The following is a 19,542-nucleotide window of genomic DNA, read 5'->3' as shown; positions in this document are numbered from 1 at the left end:
GCCATCCTCTGCACAGTAGGATGTTTAATAACATTTCTGGCCTCTGTCCACTAGATGCCAGTAATGACCCTTCCAGTTATGATAGAAATATCTCAGGGCTTTCCTGACGGTCCACTGGTAGACTCCTCATTTCCATTGAGGGGCAGGGGTTTCGGGGAGTGAGGTGCTATTCCTGGTTGGGCAATTAAGATCCTGTATGCCTCATGGCACTGTCTAAAATTTTTAAAAAATAAAATAGCAAAAACAACAAAAAAAAAAGTCTTTAATGTTGCCAAATCTCTGGGGGACAAAAATCACCCCCAGTTAAGAACCGCTGCATTAAAGTAGTACCTCTTAGAGCTTGTGACATGAATTGAAACCTGAAAGACAAGACATAAATAAACCTTTAAAACTAGTGAAGTATATTCCAGGTAGGGAAGTAGACTGCAGCACATACAAACACAAATAGGCTATAGATATGAAAATAATGAGTTTGGAGAGGAGTGATATATGATGTGATTAGAGAGGGAAGCAAGGGACCAGTCATAGTTGCTTGAAGTCATATAAGGAAGCTTAGTTTTCATTTTAAAGTACTGGAGGTCATTAAGGGTTTTAAGCTGAGATGTAGCACATTCTAATTTGTTTCTCAAGCTTGCTCTGACTGTAACACGGCAAATAGGTTGGGCAAGAGTAGAAGCAGGAAGACCGGTGAGGAGACTATTGGAACACTCCAGGTGAAAGATGAGGCTTGGATTTCTCTAGTGGAGAAGTGGCTAAGAATCCACCTGCCAATGCAGGGGACATGGGTTCAATCCCTGGTCCGGGAAGATCCCACATACTGCAGAGCAATTAAGCCCGTGTGCCACAGCTGCTAAGCCTGTATGCATAGACCCCATGCTCTGCAATAAGAGAAACCACTGCAGTGAGAAGCCCGTGCTCTGTGCAACTAGAGAAATTCATAAGCAAAGCAATAAAGACCTAGTGCAGACAAACATAAATAAATTTTAAAAATAAATAAAAATAGGAAGTGTTCAAAAGATAGAGGTGCTATGCCAGAAATTTAGTTGGAAAAAAAAAAAGATGAGGAGGCGAGGAGGCTTTAGTCTGTGGTGATAACAGTGGTAATGAAGATAGTGAACAGATTCGTGATATCAAAGAAGTATAAGACAAATTTTATCACTTAAAATTAGACCCTACCAGTTCAGAACAGGACAACCAAAGGAGTGGTAAACTGGGCTCCTCACTTCACCTCTCATAGTACTGCTTGGTCTACTGTCTCCATTTTCTCTGCAGATGAGTTTCAGTGCATCCACCAAATTTTGGTCCTCACATGGTTTTGATCTGTGGCCTAGTCTCAACGGTACTTTTTCATTCAAGTACCCACCACCTACTAGTTGCCTCAGTCTCTCGGCTGCGCAATTGCAAATTCTTGGGAGAGGGAATCTGATTAGTCTAGTTTGCTTCATGTTACCCTCTCTTCTAGGGGACATGGGTAGGACAAGTTCACTAAAGATGAGATACAAAAAACTTTTTAAAAAATAAATAAATAAAGATGAGATACAAATAAATCACAGCAAGCTGTTTTTTGATCCACCTCTTAGAGTAATGAAAATAAAAACAAATACACACAAATGGAACCTAATTAAACCTAAAAACTTTTGCACAACAAAGGAAACCATAAACAAGACGAAAGGACAACCCTCAGAATGGGAGAAAATATTTGCAAATGAAGCGACAAGGGATTCACCTGCAAAATATACAAACAGCTTGTGCAGCTCAATATCAAAAAAACAAACTATCCAATCAAAAAATAGACAGAAGACCTACATAGACACTTCTCCAGAGAAGATATACAGATGGCTAACAAAAACATGAAAAGGTGCTCAACATCACTAATTATTAGAGAATTATAATAATTATTATTAATTATTATTAATTATTAGAGAAATGCAAATCAAAACTACAATGAGGTATCACCTTACTCCGTTCAGAATGGCCATCATCAAAAACTCTACAAAGGATAAACGCTAGAGAAGGTGTGGAGAAGGTGTGGAGAAAAGGGAACATGCTTGCACTGTTGGTGGGAATGTATATTGATACAACCAGTATAGAGAAGAGCTTGGACACTCCTTTAGAAAGTAAAAGTAGAACTACCACATGACTCAGCAACTCCACTACTAGACAAATACACAGAGAAAAACATCATTCAAAAAATGATGCACTGCAATGTTCATTGCAGCACTATTTATGATAGCCAGGACATGGAAGTAAACCTAAACCATTCCATCAACAGAGGAATGGATAAAGAAGATGTGGTATATATATATAATATATATATAATGGAATATTGTTGTTCAATCGCTCAGTCATGTCTGACTCTTTGTGACCCCATGAACTGTAGCACCCCCAGCTTCTCTGTCCTTCACTATCTCCTGAAGTTTGCTCAAACTTACATCCATTGAGTTGATGCCATCCAACCACCTCATCCTCTGTTGCCCCCTTCTCCTGCCCTCAATCTTTCCCATATCAGGGTCTCTTCCAGTGAGTTGGCTCTTCGAATCAGGTGGCCAAAGTATCGGAGCTTCAGTTTCAGCATCAGTCTTTCCAGTGAGTATTCAGGGTTGATTTCCTTTAGGATTAACTGGTTTGATCTCCTTGCTGTCCAAGGGACTCTCAAGAGTCTTCTCCAGCACCACAGTTTGAAAGCATCAGTTCTTCGGCGCTCAGCCTTCTTCTTCTTTTTTTTTTTTAATAAAGCCTTCTTCACTGGTGGTAGATGGAATATTAATAACCCCTGGCTTGTCAGTTGCAGGGCAGTTGTTAAAATTTTCACTTGTGTCAAGCTTTTTTTTTTTTTCCCCATTTATTTTTATTAGTTGGAGGCTAATTACTTTACAATATTATAGTGGTTTTTGTCATACACTGACATGAATCAGTCATGGATTTACATGTGTTCCCCATCCTGATCCCCCCTCCCACCTCCCTCTCCACCCGATCTCTCTGGGTCTTCCCAGTGCACCAGGCCTGGCGCTCAGCCTTCTTTATGGTCCAACTCTCATATCATCTCAAAGAAAAACTATAGTCTTTGACTATATGGATCTTTGCTGGCAAAGTGATGTTTCCGCTTTTCAATACACTGTCTAGGTTTGTCATAGCTTTTCTTCCAAGGAGCAAGCATATTTTAATTTCATTTAAGTAGTACATTAAAATATTCACTAAAATTCATATGAAACAGGTTGCTGGCTTCCTATATAGTACTGTGCCTCCTTTATGTGAAAACTGGAAATGAAGAAGCAAAACAGAAATGAAAAAGAAGAGGTTAAAAAAGTGAGATGTAGAAAAGCCTTAAATAAGCATTGTTAAGCTAGGTAGTATGACATGATGCGTCATTAAAGAGGTATATGCAAAGTGCTTTTGGAAGCACAGAATAGAGTAATGCTGGCAAAGCCAGAGAGGAAGTGACATTTGAGCTGTGTTAAAAGATGAAATGGAATTTTCCAGGCAGAGAATATTTTTTTTTAAAGTTATACCACGTATAAGTAAAGGCATGGCATTTTCAGAATCTGTTACATAGTTAACTTTCTCCTGTAGGTCTTAGAAGCAAACAGCAGAAAATTACCTGCTATTATTCAGGTCCATGGTTGATAACTGTGATGGTAACATGGAAGATAGGTTGGAAGAGGAAGATTCTTAAATCCTGGAGATCTGCAATGATATTGTGGTTGCCTAGGTAAAGAGAAGGACTTTCCTGGTAGCTTGGTGATAAAGAATCTACCTGCCAATGCAGGATCCATAGGTCAGGAAGATCCCCTGGAGAAGGAAATGGCAAACCACTCCAGGATTCTTGCCTGGGAAATCCCATAGCTGGAGGAGCCTGGTAGGCTACAGTCCATGGAGTCGCAAGAGTTGGACACAACTTAGTGATTAAACCACAAGATAAGAGGCACAGTGAATCTGTTGAGGTATGGAAGAAAACAAAGAGCTATGAAAGAAGTTGCCGATTGACTGCAGCAGTGAGAGATGGTCAGTACTTGAAGATAACTCAAGTTTCTGACTTCAGCAACCACCCGGGTAGATGGTACTCCCATTGTCCAAGCTAAAGAACAAAAGAGAAGCAAGTTTGTGGACATGAGGAGACTATACATATTTTATTTTATTTTTCTGCTTACATCTCTGGAAAAAAGGATTCCCCTACAAATGTCACAGATAGTTTAAAAAGCTGGCTTTTTTCTGTAACAGAGAATTTTAATCTTGCCTACTCTTTAAAATTTTTTAAATTGTTGCATGATTTTCCACTGTATCCCTGGTGGCTTTCCTGGTGGCTGAGCTGGTAAAGAATCCGCCTGCAAGGCAGGAGACCTGGGTTTGATCCCTGGGTTGGGAAGATCCCCTGGAGAAGGGAAAGGCTACCCTCTCCAGTATTCTGGCCTGGAGAATTCCGTGGACTGTATACGAAAAGAGCTGGACACGATTGAGTGACTTTCACTTTCATTCCACTGTTTGGATGTAATACTTAATTTCATGACATTTCAAAAATATGCTCTTTACGGTTATCCTACTGTTGTTTACACATAATTTTAAATTTAAAAAAATGTATTGCTTGTCCACATTTTCAGCAGTAGGCATATACCATTAATAGAATTTTTTAAAAGTTAAAGAAGAAGCAATGATGTTGGAGTTTTGAGTAAGCATACTAGAATCCTGTTGTCATTGATCAGAAAAAGGGAAGTCAGAAGGATGAACTTTTTCTTGGGACAGACTTGGACGTGCTGGTTGAGGAGCCAGTGTTTCTAGTTTGGAACATGTTAAGATCTCAGAAAAATTAAAACATAAGACTAGAGTTCAGGAAAGAAATGAAATATGAAGATTTGGGATTATTCACAGAGGGAGAGTTGAAAATGCACAAAGAAGAAAATGTAGAAGGAAAGAACTGAGGGTGAAGGAAAAACAACAGGAAACACACACATAAATATTGCACACACACAGAAAACATGAGGGTTTGTGTTAGACTGAGTTCAAATTCTAGTTCCATAAATTACCATCTGTTCCAAAATTTACTGAGAGTCTTCCAGGAAAATAATTTAATGTTTCTGAACCTCAGTATTCTCTTAAGTAAAGTGGGTATAAATGATATCCTAAACTATAAATAATACCCTAGGCAATAGTCCCCAATCTTTTTGGCACCAGAGACCAGATTCAGCAAGACAATTTTTCTAGGAACCTGGGGTGGTTATGTGATGATCCAAATGCATTACATTTATTGTGTACTTTATTTCTATTATTATTTCCTCAGCTTCACCTCAGATCATCAGGCATTAGATCCTGGAGGTTGGGGACCCATGCCTTAAAGTGCTATAAAAATAAAGAAAAATGTAGGAAAAGTATTTTTTTTCAATTATCTTTTGTTATACAACAAATTATCCCAAAATTTAGCTGTGATTTATTATTTCACAGTTTCTCGGAGTCAGGAATGTGGAAGTGAGTTGCTTAGCTGGCTCAGAATCTCTCATACAGTTGAGATCAAGAGGTCAGTGAGGCCTGTGTTCCTCTGAAACCTGCAGGATTTGCTTCCTAGAGGGTTCATTCATATAGCTGATAGAAAAGGGTCTCAGTTCCCAGACAAGTGAACTTTGCCCTGGGGCTGTTGGGTGTCCCACTTCACAACAAAGCAGCTACTTCCTCCAGAGTGAGTGATCTGAGACCAAGGAGAAGACTGTGATGCCTTTTATGACCTATCTCTGAAGTCAAACACCATCACTTCTACAATATTCTATTCCTTAAAAGCAAGTCATTAAGTCCAGCCCACACTCAAGGAGAACGGGATTAAGCTCAATCACTTGAAGAGAGGAGTAGCAAAGATTTTGAGGGTATATTTTAAAACCACAACAGATACCAGGCAAAATGTTACTTCTTGAGATGTGATTCCGAATCCTCTTTTCTTCTCTATCAATCTTGATTTTCTTCCCAACCCAGTCTTCCCTTAACTTTCCCCTCCTCCTCATAAATGACACTACCATTCACTCAATTACAAAAAGCCTGAGTCATTCTTGATTCTTTTCTTTCTCTGACCGTCAATCTCCCAAGAAATCCATCTGCGAGTATTATTGACTCTACTTCTAAAGATAATAAATATATGAAAGTTGGGGGATTGAGGTGATAGAGACCCTTGACAGATGGGGAAGTAGAGGTACTCCTGCCTTCTTAAAGCAGCTTTTCACACTTTCTTTATTCATTCTTCCATCAATGGATATTTAGGTTGTTTCCATGTCTTTGTTGTTGTAAATAAGGCTGCAGTGAACACATGGGTGCAGATACAAGACAGAGATTTTGTTTCCTCTGGATAAATACCCAGAAGTGGGATTGCTGGTTCTGCCCATTTTTAAATTGAATTGTTTGAGTTTTGTGTTCCTTACGTATTTTAAGTGTGTGTGTGTATGTGTGTATATCCTCAATCATTATGTCAGGCTCTTTGCGATCCCATGGACGATAGCCCACCAGTCTCCTCTGTTCGTGGGATTTTCCAGGCAAGAATACTGCAGTGGATTGCCATTTCCTTCTCTAATGTATTTTAAATATTAAAATATTTTTCTTTATCTGACATATGGTTTGCAAATATTTTCTCCCATTCTGTAAGCTGCCTCTTCATTTTGTTGATTGTTTCATCTGCTGTGCACAAGTTTTGGGTTTGATGTAGTTTCTATAAATATAGCGTCACTTGTTTATTTTTCCTTTTGTTGCTTGTCCTTTTGATATAATATACAAAAAAATGATTGCCAAACCACCATCAAGGAGCTTTCCCCCTTTGCTTTCTTCTAGGAATTTTAGGGTTTCAAGTCTTATATTTGAGTCCTTATTCCATTTCAAGTTAATTTTTGTGACTGATGTGAGATAGGGGTCCAATTTAATTCTTCTGCATGTGAGTATCCAGTTTTCTCAACACTGTTTATTGAAGTGACTAAGCTTTTCCTCAGGCTTCCCAGGTGACTGAGTGGGTAACGAATCTGCCTGCAATGGAGGAGATGCAGGCAGACATGAGTTCAGTCCCCAGGTCTGCGAGATCCCCTGGAGGAGGGCATGGCAATCCACTCCAGTATACTTGCATGGAGAATCCCATGGACAGAGGAGCCTGGTGGGCTGCAGTCCATAGGGTTGCAGAGTCGGACACAGCTGAAGCAACTGACATGAGCCTTTCTTCATTGAGCGTTTTTGGTTCCTTGTCAAATGTTAGCCGATTGTTTATGCCAGCTAAGTTTTATTAAGCATTCACTTTGTGCCTTGCACTACACTGAATAATTTTCATGTACTATCTCATTTCATCATCACACCTGTCTAAGGAATAGCTATTACTATTGCTCATCTAACACCATTGTTTAAAAGCTTATTTTTACTGTTATCAAGATAATGCATGTTCACGCACAGACTTTCTTATTCTTCTGTTAATTTATTTTCTTAAGATAATTTTCAGAAGTGGAACTACTGGGTCAAAGAATATAAAACTAAAGCCATCACTAATTTTTTAAAAAATTCTTCTGCTCCTCTTTTTCTTTCCCCTTAACTTTTTAAAAATATATTTTTTTAAAGATTGATTTATTTATTTTTGGCTGGGTCTTCATTGCTGTGTGTGGGCTTTCTCTAGTTGTGGCGAGGAGAACTACTCTTTGCTGTGGTGTGCAGGCTTCTCATGGTGGGGAGCACAGGCTTCAGAAGTTGCCGCTCTCAGACTCTGTCTTGATCAAGAGTTGTGGTACTGGGGCTTAGTTGTTCTGTGGCACATGGGATCTTCCCAGACCAGGGATTGAACCCACGTCTCCTGCATTGACAGGTAGATTCTTCACCACTGGACCACCATGGAAGCCCTCGCCTTAACTCTGATTTCAAAATGGGTTTTTAAAAGATGATAGAAACAGATTCCCAAGAGAAGTAATGAGGGCACAGCTAAGAAACTGGGCAGAAATGCTGTAACTTAGCTTAATTTGTTAACATTTTTCCAAAATAACTCTTGGTTAAAGAAGACCTAGGGCTTCACAGTGGTGCTAGTGGTAAAGAATCCAACTGCCAATACAGGAGATGTAATTCCTCTGTCGGGAAGATCCCTTGGAGGAGGACATGGCAACTCACTCCAGTATTCTTTCCAGGAGAATCCATGGACAGAGGAGCCTGGCCGGCCATACTCAATAGGATCACAAAGAGTCAGACACAGCTGAGCACAAAGAAGATCTATGGAATATTTACTTCAAAATGGCTTCTGGGGTTTTTACCTTTAATTTTAAAAGAATATAATAGGTATAAAAATTAGTTTTAATACCACTAATTATTATAACATCAATAACCTTTGTCAAGTATCACTTGGAGGACTTGTTTGCTCCCTTTCTTCATATTTAACATTTCTATTAAAAAAGTGGACTCCTTCACTGCTGATGACCTACCTTAGAGCCTGATAGATGATGGATGCTTAATAAATATTGACTTCATGACTACCAAATACTATATTTAGAGTATCTTACCTAAAAGCCCATCTAAAGAAAATGGCCAGTTCTGTCTTTCATGAAGATTTGAGGATGAGCTTTTACAGGATTGCCTGATTTTAATTGAACTCATTCATTCATTAATCTAAAGTTTGCCATCGTGTAAACAAGACGACCTTGGACTTCCCTAGTGGTCCAGTGGTTAGGACTCAGTGCTTTCACTGCTGTGACTCTGGGTTCAATTCTTAGCCAAGGAACGAAGATCCCAGAAGCTTCACAGCGAGGCAAAAAACAAAAACAATGTAAGACAGCAACAACAAAACAACAAATCTTAAGGTGGCTTAGAAATTTGTGAAAAGAAGTAGCAAGACAAAATATATTCCATATAAGAAAGATAAAGCACACAGGTAATATAAGGGTAGGAAAGTAAAATGGAGCCAAGAGTGAGGAAATATCAAAAAGTACATGCCATGAAGTTTTGTGTACACTTGCTAATAAGAACAGAAATTTTTTATTTTAACTCCCTGGCAACCCAGAAAAAGAAATGAGAATGTGATTGATCAGTTGCAGCAATATTCTTAGTGTTCATAGGCAAAAACAATCCGGCTATTGAGGAAAACCATCGTCCTTCCTAGAGATAAAACCTGACATAAATTTCCGCTGTGTTTTCTCTGATTGCTAATCTTGTGAAATATGTCACCTCCAACAGCATCCTCCTTATAGTAAACATGGAGATGAATTTTGAAGGGCTGTTCCTTATAGTGCCCATAATAAAAGCTGAGAACATTACAGCCATGTACAGTTCAGTAGGGCTTCCCTGATAGCTAGGTTGGTAAAGAATCCTCCTGCAATGCAGGAGACCCCCGTTCCATTCTTGGGTCGGAGAAAGGATAGGCTACCCATTCTAGTATTCTTGGGATTCCCTTATGGCTCAGCTGGTAAAGAATCTGCCTGTAATGCGGGAGACCTGAGTTTGATCCCTTGGTTGGGAAGATCCCCTGGAGAAGGGAAAGGCTACCCACTCCAGTATTCTGGCCTAAAGAATTCCATGAACTGTATAGTCCATGGGGACACGAGTGAGCAAATTTTTCTGTTCCATACAATTCAGTAAGGACTTCCCAGGCGGCGCTAGTGGTAAAGAACCTACCTAACAATGCAGGAGACCTAAGAGAGGCAGCTTCAATTGAGTGAAGGGCATAGTAACCCACTCCAGTATTCTTGCCTGGAGAATTCCATGGAAAGGGGAGTTTCGGCGGGCTATAGTCCATAGGGTCGCGAAGAGTTGGACACAATTGATACAACTTAGCACGCACACATAGTTGAATAAAGGCAAAAGATGATGACAATGTGCAGAAGATAAGCAACTCTCTTCTGGCTTTATTCAGTTATGCTTCTTTTATTTAAGGGATCTAGTGTGAAAGTTCTTAATCTAAGGTTCATGGACGACATTTATGTGGGCTGTTGCTTCAGTCGTGTCTAACTCTTTGCGATCCCATGGACTGTAATCCACCAGGCTCCTCTGTCCATGGGCTTTTCCAGGCAAGAATACTGGAGTGGGTGGCCATGCCCTCCTTCAGGGGATCTTCCCCACCCAGGGATGGAACTCACATCTCCTGTATTGCAGGCGAAATCTTAACCTGCTAAGCCCTCAGGGACCACGCTAGGGTATTTAAAGTCTTTAAAGTTGTGTGCAAAAATACTGTGTCATTTTGAAGGATTATGACATGTCAGTGTAGATTCATTGATTGCAACAAACACACCACTATGGTGGGGATGTCTGAGAAATCTTTATAACTTACTCTCTGTTTTTCTGTGAGCCTAAAACTGATCTTAAAAGGTAAAGGCTTGGGACTCCCCTGGTGGTCCAGTGGTTAAGACTTTGCCTTCCAATGCAGGGAGTGTCTGGTTCGATCCCTGGTCAGGAAGCTAAGACCCCACATGACTTGCGGCTAAAAAACCAAAACATAAAACAGAAACATATTGTAACAAATTCAATAAGGATTAAAAAAAAAAAAAAGGTAAAATCTTAAAAGAAAAAAATATGTCCATGAGTAAATGTACTTTCTTGGGGAAAAGTCTAGAGCAGTTCTTAAGTTTAACTGCACATTAAAGTCACCTAAGGAGGTTTAAAACTAATGCTGGGAATTTCAGCTACCCTGACTTTTAATTGGTCTTGAGGAGCCCAGGCATAGCTGTATTTTAAAAGTTCCCCAGGTGATACTAATGTGCAAAGTTGCTGTGAATATAAAACACTTAAGAATTTTGTTAAAATGCAGGTACTGATTCAGCATATCTGAGATTAGGCCTAAGAGTCTGCATTTCTTTTTTTTTTTTAATTTATTTTATTGATGTTTAGTTTACTTATAATGTTGTGTTAGATTCTGCATTTCTCACAAGCTTCCACTGCTGCTGATCTTCAGAACATAACTTTGGTTAGTAAGGCTCTAGTGTAGCAAAATTCAAAGTGTCATCTGGGGACCCTGAAGGTGGAGGGAATGGCTTATATGCATAACAAAACGAATACATTATTCGCCTTTTTCACTGTGTTGACCTTTGCACTAAGAGTGCCAGGGTAGTGGTGAGAAAAGCTGCAGGTGCCTTAGAACGAATTGAGGTGGGTAGGACCAACCACACTAGTACTCACTGTACTCTTTACTGCCATCTGCTTGCAATTTTCTTTTAAAGTTGAAGTTTTAGGGACTTCTCTGGTGGTCCAGTAGCTAAGACTCTGAGCTCCCAATGCAGGAAACCCAGGTTCAGTCCCTGGTTAGGGAACTAGATTCCACATGCCCAACTAAGGAAAACAAATTGCAGTTTTACTTAAGAATAAATGATGAAGCAGTGAAAATTATCAATTTTAGAAAATCTTGACCCCTCGGTACATGTCTCTTTATTTTGTAGGACAAAATGGAAAGTGTGAAAGAGTGCATGAAGCCTTTTTGTGCTGCACTTGTAAGAAGGATCAATGGTTATTTTGAGGAGAGACATTTATGTGATTCTTTGAGTTGTAATCCAAGTTAGCTGCTTTTCTCGTTGACTAGCATTTTTACTCAGAAGACTGACTAACAGACAAACTATGGCTATTTAGACTTGTGTATTGGGCTCAAATTTTCTCAAAATGAGCAAAATGACCTTGTGTGTAGAGAAAACCAACTGATAGGGTTTCCTGCCATTGATAAAATTTGAGTTTTCAAACAAAAATTAGAATTTTGGGCAACTTGTTTTTATCACCATGAGCTCAATAGCTTCCCAATACTTGAAAGATTTTTCTGATGATGATACATGTGTCTTTAAAAAGATTGTACAATAAAGGATGTCAAGATTTGGAAGATCTTCTTAACTTAATGAACCAATATTTTCAAATGACCAATGCATATTTAATCATACATAGGTAAAAGATCCATTCAAATAAAAAACAAGGTCTACAGTATAGCACAGAGAACTATATTCAATATCCTATGATAGTGGAATTCCCTGGTAGTTCAGTGGTTAGTATTCTACACTTCAACTGCATGGGGCAAGGGTTGGATCCCTGGTCAGGGAACTAAGACCCTGCATGCTGCATGGCAAGGCCAAAAATTTTTTTAAATCCTATGCTAAACCATAATGGAAAAGAATATTTAAGGAAGAGAATATTATATATATATGTGTGTGTATAACTGGATCACTTTACTGTACAGCAGAAATTAACATGACATTGTAAATCAACTATACTTCAATTAAAAATATTGATTAAAAAATTCAAAATAGTAGAAATAAAACTCAAAAAAGATCCATTCAAAGAGCAAGAAAGACTAATGGATTTTAATGAAACAGAGAATAAAAGGTTCATTGATATAGTTCCAAATTCTACACTGCAGCTAAGCTTTAAAAAATTATTACGTGTTGAGTTTCAGTGTAATATCAAAGAATAACCACAATTATCTGAAAAGGCTATTAAAGTACATCTCCTTTTCCCATCTACACAGCTGTGTGAGGTCCAATATTCTTTTTATTTGTTTCTTTGTTCCATGATCCAATATTCTTCATATACCACACCTAAAACAATGTATTGTAACAGTCAATGTGTACATAGATGAGAATCTAGCTAAAGAAAATATTAATGATAATTGTAGAAATGTAAGGCATTAACACTCTTATTACATGTTTTGGAAAATATAATTACTTGTCACAAAAATACATTATTTATATTAACATGTACCAATAAGTTAATTTTTAAAATTAAATAATTATTTCTTCATTTTAATTTCTAATACAGTAATTATTGGTAGATATAACCCACATATGCACATAAATTAAAGTTCATTAATTTAAAAAATTTTTTGGCTTGAGAACTGCTGCTCTACTTTTATTAAACTACAAAAAGCTCCAAGACCTCAAAGTGATTAAGAACATCAGACATTTCAAAAGGAATGAATGGGTTTCTCTGGTGGTCTAGTGGCTAAGGATCTGCCTGCCAATGCAGGGGATGGAGTTCCATCGCTGGTCTGGGAGATCCCACATGCTGAAGTTGGTGCATGGTGAAGCCCACGCACCACAAAGAAGAGTAGCCCTGGCTCTCCACAACTAGAGAAAGCCCACACACACAGCAAGGAAGACCTAGCACAGCCAGAAATAAAAATGAGTGAGTACATCTTTAAAAAAAGAAAAAAGGATAGATTAACTGATTGCATATTCTCCACAAAGATGATTTTTCTCAGTTAAGCTTTTGAAAAATATGCAGTCGCAGTGAATTCTAGAATATATTTCTGATAAGAACTTGGAGTACAACAGTTCTAAGCTGCCAGTTACCCACTCAGTATTAACATTAACGGGTTGAAAACAACTCTTGAAGCACAAATCCACTTCCATTTCCTAATATGGTATACAAAGCACCTTTCTGAACTGTGCTTTACAAGAAATAACCAGTTTAATTCATGACCACTCTGTTTGGTAAAAGCTCATTATCTCCGATTTGTAGATTTTGTTGATTGAATGCATGAGTGACAACACGAGTAAATAAAATTGAATTGTTTACCTGTATGCAAGTCTAATTTAGTAAAGGTTCTCTATATAGCTCTACTCAATCAGTTAGTGATCATTTCCTATCTTTTTTTTCCTTTTTATTTGCCTATCTGAAGTTTTCTTCTGTGTTTTGATTACCACTTGTCTCTTTTTAAAGTTGTATTCATTTTTTATTGACATATAGTTGTTTTACAATGTTGTGCCAATCTCTGCTATATAGCAAAGTGACTCAGTTATATATATATAGACATTCTTTTTTTTTTATGTTTTTATATTCTTTTCCATTATGGTTTATCCCAGGGTATTGAATATAGTTTCCTATACTATACAGTAGGATCTTGTCATTTAATATTACTACCTGCCTCTTTGTTTTATCTCCACAGTTAATCTCTTTCCTTCTCAACTTGAGATCTCTTGTCTCAATATCTCCATGCACCTTTAAAAAATATATATATATTTATAAATATATATATTTAGTCTTAGTTGAAGAATAATTGCTTTACAATACTGTGTTAGTTTCTGCCATACATCAACATGAATCAATCATAGATATATATACATCCCTTCCCCCTTGAACTTCCCTTTTACCCACCCCTCTCGGTTGTTATGGAGCCCCGGTTGAACAAAGAAACTGTGGTATATACATACAATGGAATATTACTAAGCCATAAAAAGGAAAGCATTTGAGTCAGTTCTAATTGGGTGGATGAACCTAGAACTTACTATACAGGGTGAAGTAAGCCAGAAAGGGAAAAACAAATATCATATATTAATGCATATATATGGAAATCTAGAAAGATGGTACTGATGAACCTATGTGCAAGGCCCCAGTGGAGACACAGACATAGAGCACCTTTTGAAAATAAGTACCAATACCATGGTCTCTATCAACTAGTCCTCCATGACTTACTGCACCCCAGTACTCATGCTCCCTCTATGGGCCATGTGCTCATCCTATCAAGCAGAGCTCCTCACCATCTTCTGATAACACGAATAATAACAAGCATTGATATTCAGTGAATAATTACTGTGTGTTATGTGCTTTACTGAATGACCTTAATCCTCATTGGGTAGCTACAGTACTATTCTTATCATTCCTATTTTACAGATTAAAAAATACGGGTTCAACGAGCTCAGATAACTTGTCCAAGTCTCATAGCTAGCTAGGATTTGATTTAAACCTTTTTCCTTTCACAGCTCTATTGAGGTGTAATTTAAATATCATAAAATTAACCTATTGTAAATATGCAATTCAAAGATTTTTAGTAAATTTGTAATTATGACCATCACCACAATCTAGTTTTGGTATATTTCCCTCACCCCCAAATGTTCCTTTGAGGTCATTTGAAGTCAATTCCTGCTCCCACTCCTAGCTCCAGAAAACTACTTATCAGCTTTCTCTCTATAAAGTTACCTTTTACGGAATTCATATAGATGGAATCCTACATTGCATTTTAAGTGGACTCTTTTGTGTCTGGTGTTTTTATCACTTAGCATGATGCTTTTGAAGTTCATCCATGTTGTATAGCGTGTCAGTAATTCATTCCTTCCTGCTTATCTATTTGGCTGCACTGGGTCTTGTTTGCAGCATATAGGATCTCGTTCTCTGACCAGTGATGGAACCCCAGCCCCTGGCATTGGGAGCGTGAATCTTAGTCACTGGATCACCAGGGAAGTCCCATTTCATTCCTTCTTATTGCTGAACAGTATCTGTCAGATGGATAAAACATGTTTTGTTTTGTATCCATTCACCAGCTGATGTACATTTAGGTGATTTCCATTTTGAGGCTACTATGAATAATACTGTTATGGACATTCATGTACAAATTTCTGAGTGAACATATATATGGGTGGTTCTTCAGAAAGAAATTTCTGACTCATAGACTAAGTTTATGTTGAACATTTTAAGAAACTCAAACTATTTTCCAAAGTGACCATTTTATATTCATTTTATATTCCCACCAATGATACAGGAAGGTTTCAATTTCTCTACGTCCTCATCAACACTTGGCATTGTCAGTCTTTTTGATCATCACCATCCTAGTGGATGTGACGTGGTATCTCATTGTGATTTTAATTGGCATTTCCTTAGTGACTAATAATGTTGAGTATCTTTTCCTGCACTTGTTAACCACTTGTATATCTTCGTTGGTGAGAACCCATGACTACAAAGTTAATGCCTCTCAAATAGACCATATTCATTCTTGTCTCTCTGCTTTTGATGGTCTTCCTATAACCTAAAATGCCCTGTTATTTTATGATCTCAAATTTACAGTTGATTTTATTTATTTATTTATTCTTTTGCTGTATAGCACAGCTCTCAGGATTTTAGTTCCCCAACTGGGAATCAAACCAGGGCTTCCTGCAGTGGGAGCATGGAACCCTAACCACTTGACCACCAGGGAATTTCCTGCAATTTTAAAAAATCTAATTCCAGATTTGCATCCTCTATAAGACTAATCCTGGTCCAACCTTTTATACATCCTATCTCCTGTCATATTTTGCATATAGCAAGACTCGAATACATGTTTATTAAGTTTATAGATGGACTTTGTCCCATTTAAAACATATGAATTCTATTCAATTTCTAAACAGAACAATCCTCAACATATATTGAGAACTGATACTGTGGAAGATACCAAGATGAATACAGCAAAATAAAATTTATCATCTAGTTAATCAACTCTCATGAGGCACAGATACAGGCCCAAATAATGCAAAAGTGCAGTTTCTGCAATTGTCATCACTTCGGGCATAAATGAGACCCCCAAAGCCTACTAACCATTTGTGCATCAGTTTCTTTGGATATATCATTTATTAAATATCTCCAATGTATCTTCCACTGTGTAATTGCTATTGTTAGACAGATAAAAGAAATAAATAAGATCCTTCTATTTGTTCACAGCAAGATAAAGAGAAGTGATAGGTAATCAATCCTAATACAATGATAAGTGCTATAAAGGTATCAGTAGTTCCAGTGGAGACCACAGAGGAAATTGTGATCATGCTGTCACAAAAGAGATGACTTTGATTTGGTTCTTTAGCAAAGAGTATCAGCCAAGTGAAATATGGGGCTTCCTGGTAGGAATCTGGCCCGTCTCTGGGTTTTTCTCTCACCTCAAGGAAGTCAGACTGTTGAAAACCATATCCAATTTTGGATTCAGTGAAATAATCAGGGCACAAAATTGTCCTGGATTGACCTGAGTTCCTAGGAATATTGGGATAATGTCAGCAACAGCACTTCTCTTCACCTTTTACCTCTCTGGACTCATTTCCGGGCATTATCCTCTGAGTTTTTTGGAAACGAACAATTGTAGAAATCAACAAGGGACAAGGGCATGGCTACTAGATAAGAAATGAACCTCTAGAAAAAGGCCATCTTTAGCAATCTGATCTCTTCAAGCCTGGAGGATAGCCTAAGAGCTGGAGGCCCTGAATTGTAAAAAAGTTAATTGTTCCAAAGTGAAACTGTTAGGTTTTTAGGTCCAAAAATTGTGTCCACTTGTGTTGGGTTTTAGCTCATACTGAGTATTATTTAAACCTTTCTTGGAGGACTTAATCTGGAAAACAAAAGTGGATGATGGCCAAGAAAACAGAGGAAGTATAAATAGTAATATCAGTCTTGGGAATTGTTATTTTGAGTAAATCTAAAAAAGAAGGTGTTTCTCCAGCCATTAACCTGATGTAATTAAAGACATAATTTCAGTCCTGAACCTGAAAGCTTGTTCAAACCACTTAAATCTCCTAAGTCACAATCTCTTTATCAGAAAAATACTCCACCTTTCACTCATTATTGAAAGTTAAGTGAAAGTGAAAGTGAAGTCGCTCAGTCATGTCCGACTCTTTGTGACCCCATGGACTATAGCCTACCAGGCTCCTCTGTCTATGGGATTTTCCAGGCAAGAATACTGGAGTGTGTTGCCATTGAAAGTTAAAGGAAGTATTTATGTAAAAACCCCCAGTTACGTACTTGATGGTGATGACAATTCTGATACAAATAGCAAACATTTATTGAGCATTTTCTATGTGCCAGACAGTGTTCCAAAGTGCTTTGTATGGTAATGATGATTTGTTGCTCAGGACTGTATCTGTATGAAAGACCAGTGAATTATCAGTTGTCTTAGCCAGTTGGGCTGTTATAAGTATGTGTATTAGGTGGCTTAAACAACAGATACTGATTTCCCATAGTTCTGGAGGGCGGGGAGTTTAAGGCCAGGCTGTCAGCATGGTTAGGTTCTTGGTGAGGACTCTCTTCCTGGCTTGCAGATAATACCCGTCTTACTGTATCCTTACATGGACGTTAAGGGGAAAACTCCGGTCTCTTCCTCTTCTTATAAGGACAGTAATCCCACCATGCAGGCTGTACCCTCACAACTTTATCTAACCTAATTATTTCCCAAAGATCACACTTTCAAATATTATCACGTTCGAGGTTAGGGCTTCAACATGTGAATTTTGAGGGGGAACACAAACATTAAGCCATAACACCATTCTAGGAATTGGTTCTCCACCCTGGTCGCACACCTAATGTGTGTGTGTGTGTGTGTGTGTGTGTTCAGTTGCTAAGTCGTGTTTGACTCTCTGTGACCCCATGGTTGGTAGCCTGCCAGGCTCGTCTGTCCATGGGATTCTCCAGGCAAGAATACTGCAGTGGATAGCCATTCCCTTTTCCAGGGGATCTTCCTGACCAGGGATCGAACCTGCATCTCCCATATTGGCAAGCAGATTCTTTACCTCTGAACCACTGGGAAGCCCTTGATTATCTAGGGAGTTTTTAAAAAATTTTAATATCTATATGCTAGACAAATTAAGTCAGAATATTTGGGGAGGGGCCCTGTTCTTTATTAAGAACAGTTAAAAAGAGGAAGAATTCACATTTTTCCCAAGTAATGAGTACCAAATTTCATAAAGCCCTAGTGGTCAGCCCAAAGAACTCTGATTTCACCCAATTTTCACTTTATTTCTGGATTTTTTTGTTTATCCACATAGGAAGAAAATCCAAAGAGAGACTTCTTTGAGGATTTCTGTGGCTTCTGAAGAAAAGACGTATTTGAGGCGTGATTAACACAGCTATCAGGTCTCTTACTAGTTTCTGGGAGAAGCTTTGAATTTCTTATAGAGATGTTCTGTTATGGATTTATTTATTCATTTATTTTTTTGGCCACGCTGCATATGGAATCTTAGTTCTCTGATCAGGGATCAAACTTGGATCCCCTGCAGTGAAAGCAAAGATATTTTTTTTTTGAAAGCACAGATTCTTAACCACTGGACAGCCAGAGATGTCCCTGGATTTATTAATTTGATTACTATATATTGACTGCATACTATGTATCAAGAGCTATGCTCAAAAAAGAAGAAAACAAATACTTCTCCCTAAAGAATTCACCTTCCAGGGTAGGAGACCCACACAGATAACACAGATTAAAAAGTGGAAACTTTCATGTAAAAATATTGTGAAACATTTTGAGAATGTTTAAAAGGGAGCAGTTAATTATAGGTTATTAGGAAAAATTGGAGAAGGAATATGCCATTTGCATTGGGTTTTAAGGACAAGATGATAACAAGGGATGGGAGTGGATTAAGAGGGTATTTCTGGCAGAGAAGCAGTGTGAACAATGGGCTGGAATGTGATAGAATGTTGAGTGGTCCAGTGTCACTCAAATTTACGGCATTTAAGGAAATTATAGAAAATGAGAATAGGATGTCAATTTCTATTTACATTTTTGAGGAGATAGAGGTTAGAAGACATAGTTCAAAGAGAGTGGGAAAGCTTTGAAATAGCCATTTTACAGAATGGGAAAGGGAGTTCACTAGGAATAAAGATTGTTGTTCAGTCGCTCAGTTGTGTCTGATTCTTTGCAGCCCCATGGACTGCAGTGGACCAGGCTTCCCTGCCCTTCACTATCTCCCAGAGTTTGCTCAAATTCATGTCCATTGAGTCAGTGATGCCATCCAACCATCTCATCCTCTGTCACCCCCTCTCCTCCTGCTCTCAATCTTTCCCAGCATCAAGGTCTTTTCCAATGAGTTAGTTCTTCCATCGGGTGGCCAAAGTATTTGAGTTTCAGCTTCAGCATCAGTCCTTCCAATGAAT

The sequence above is a fragment of the Muntiacus reevesi genome, chromosome 18, assembly GCF_963930625.1.
Source record: "Muntiacus reevesi chromosome 18, mMunRee1.1, whole genome shotgun sequence".
Lineage (NCBI taxonomy): Eukaryota > Metazoa > Chordata > Mammalia > Artiodactyla > Cervidae > Muntiacus > Muntiacus reevesi.
The sequence above is the reverse complement of the archived record's forward strand: the minus strand, read 5'-3'. Positions refer to the sequence as shown.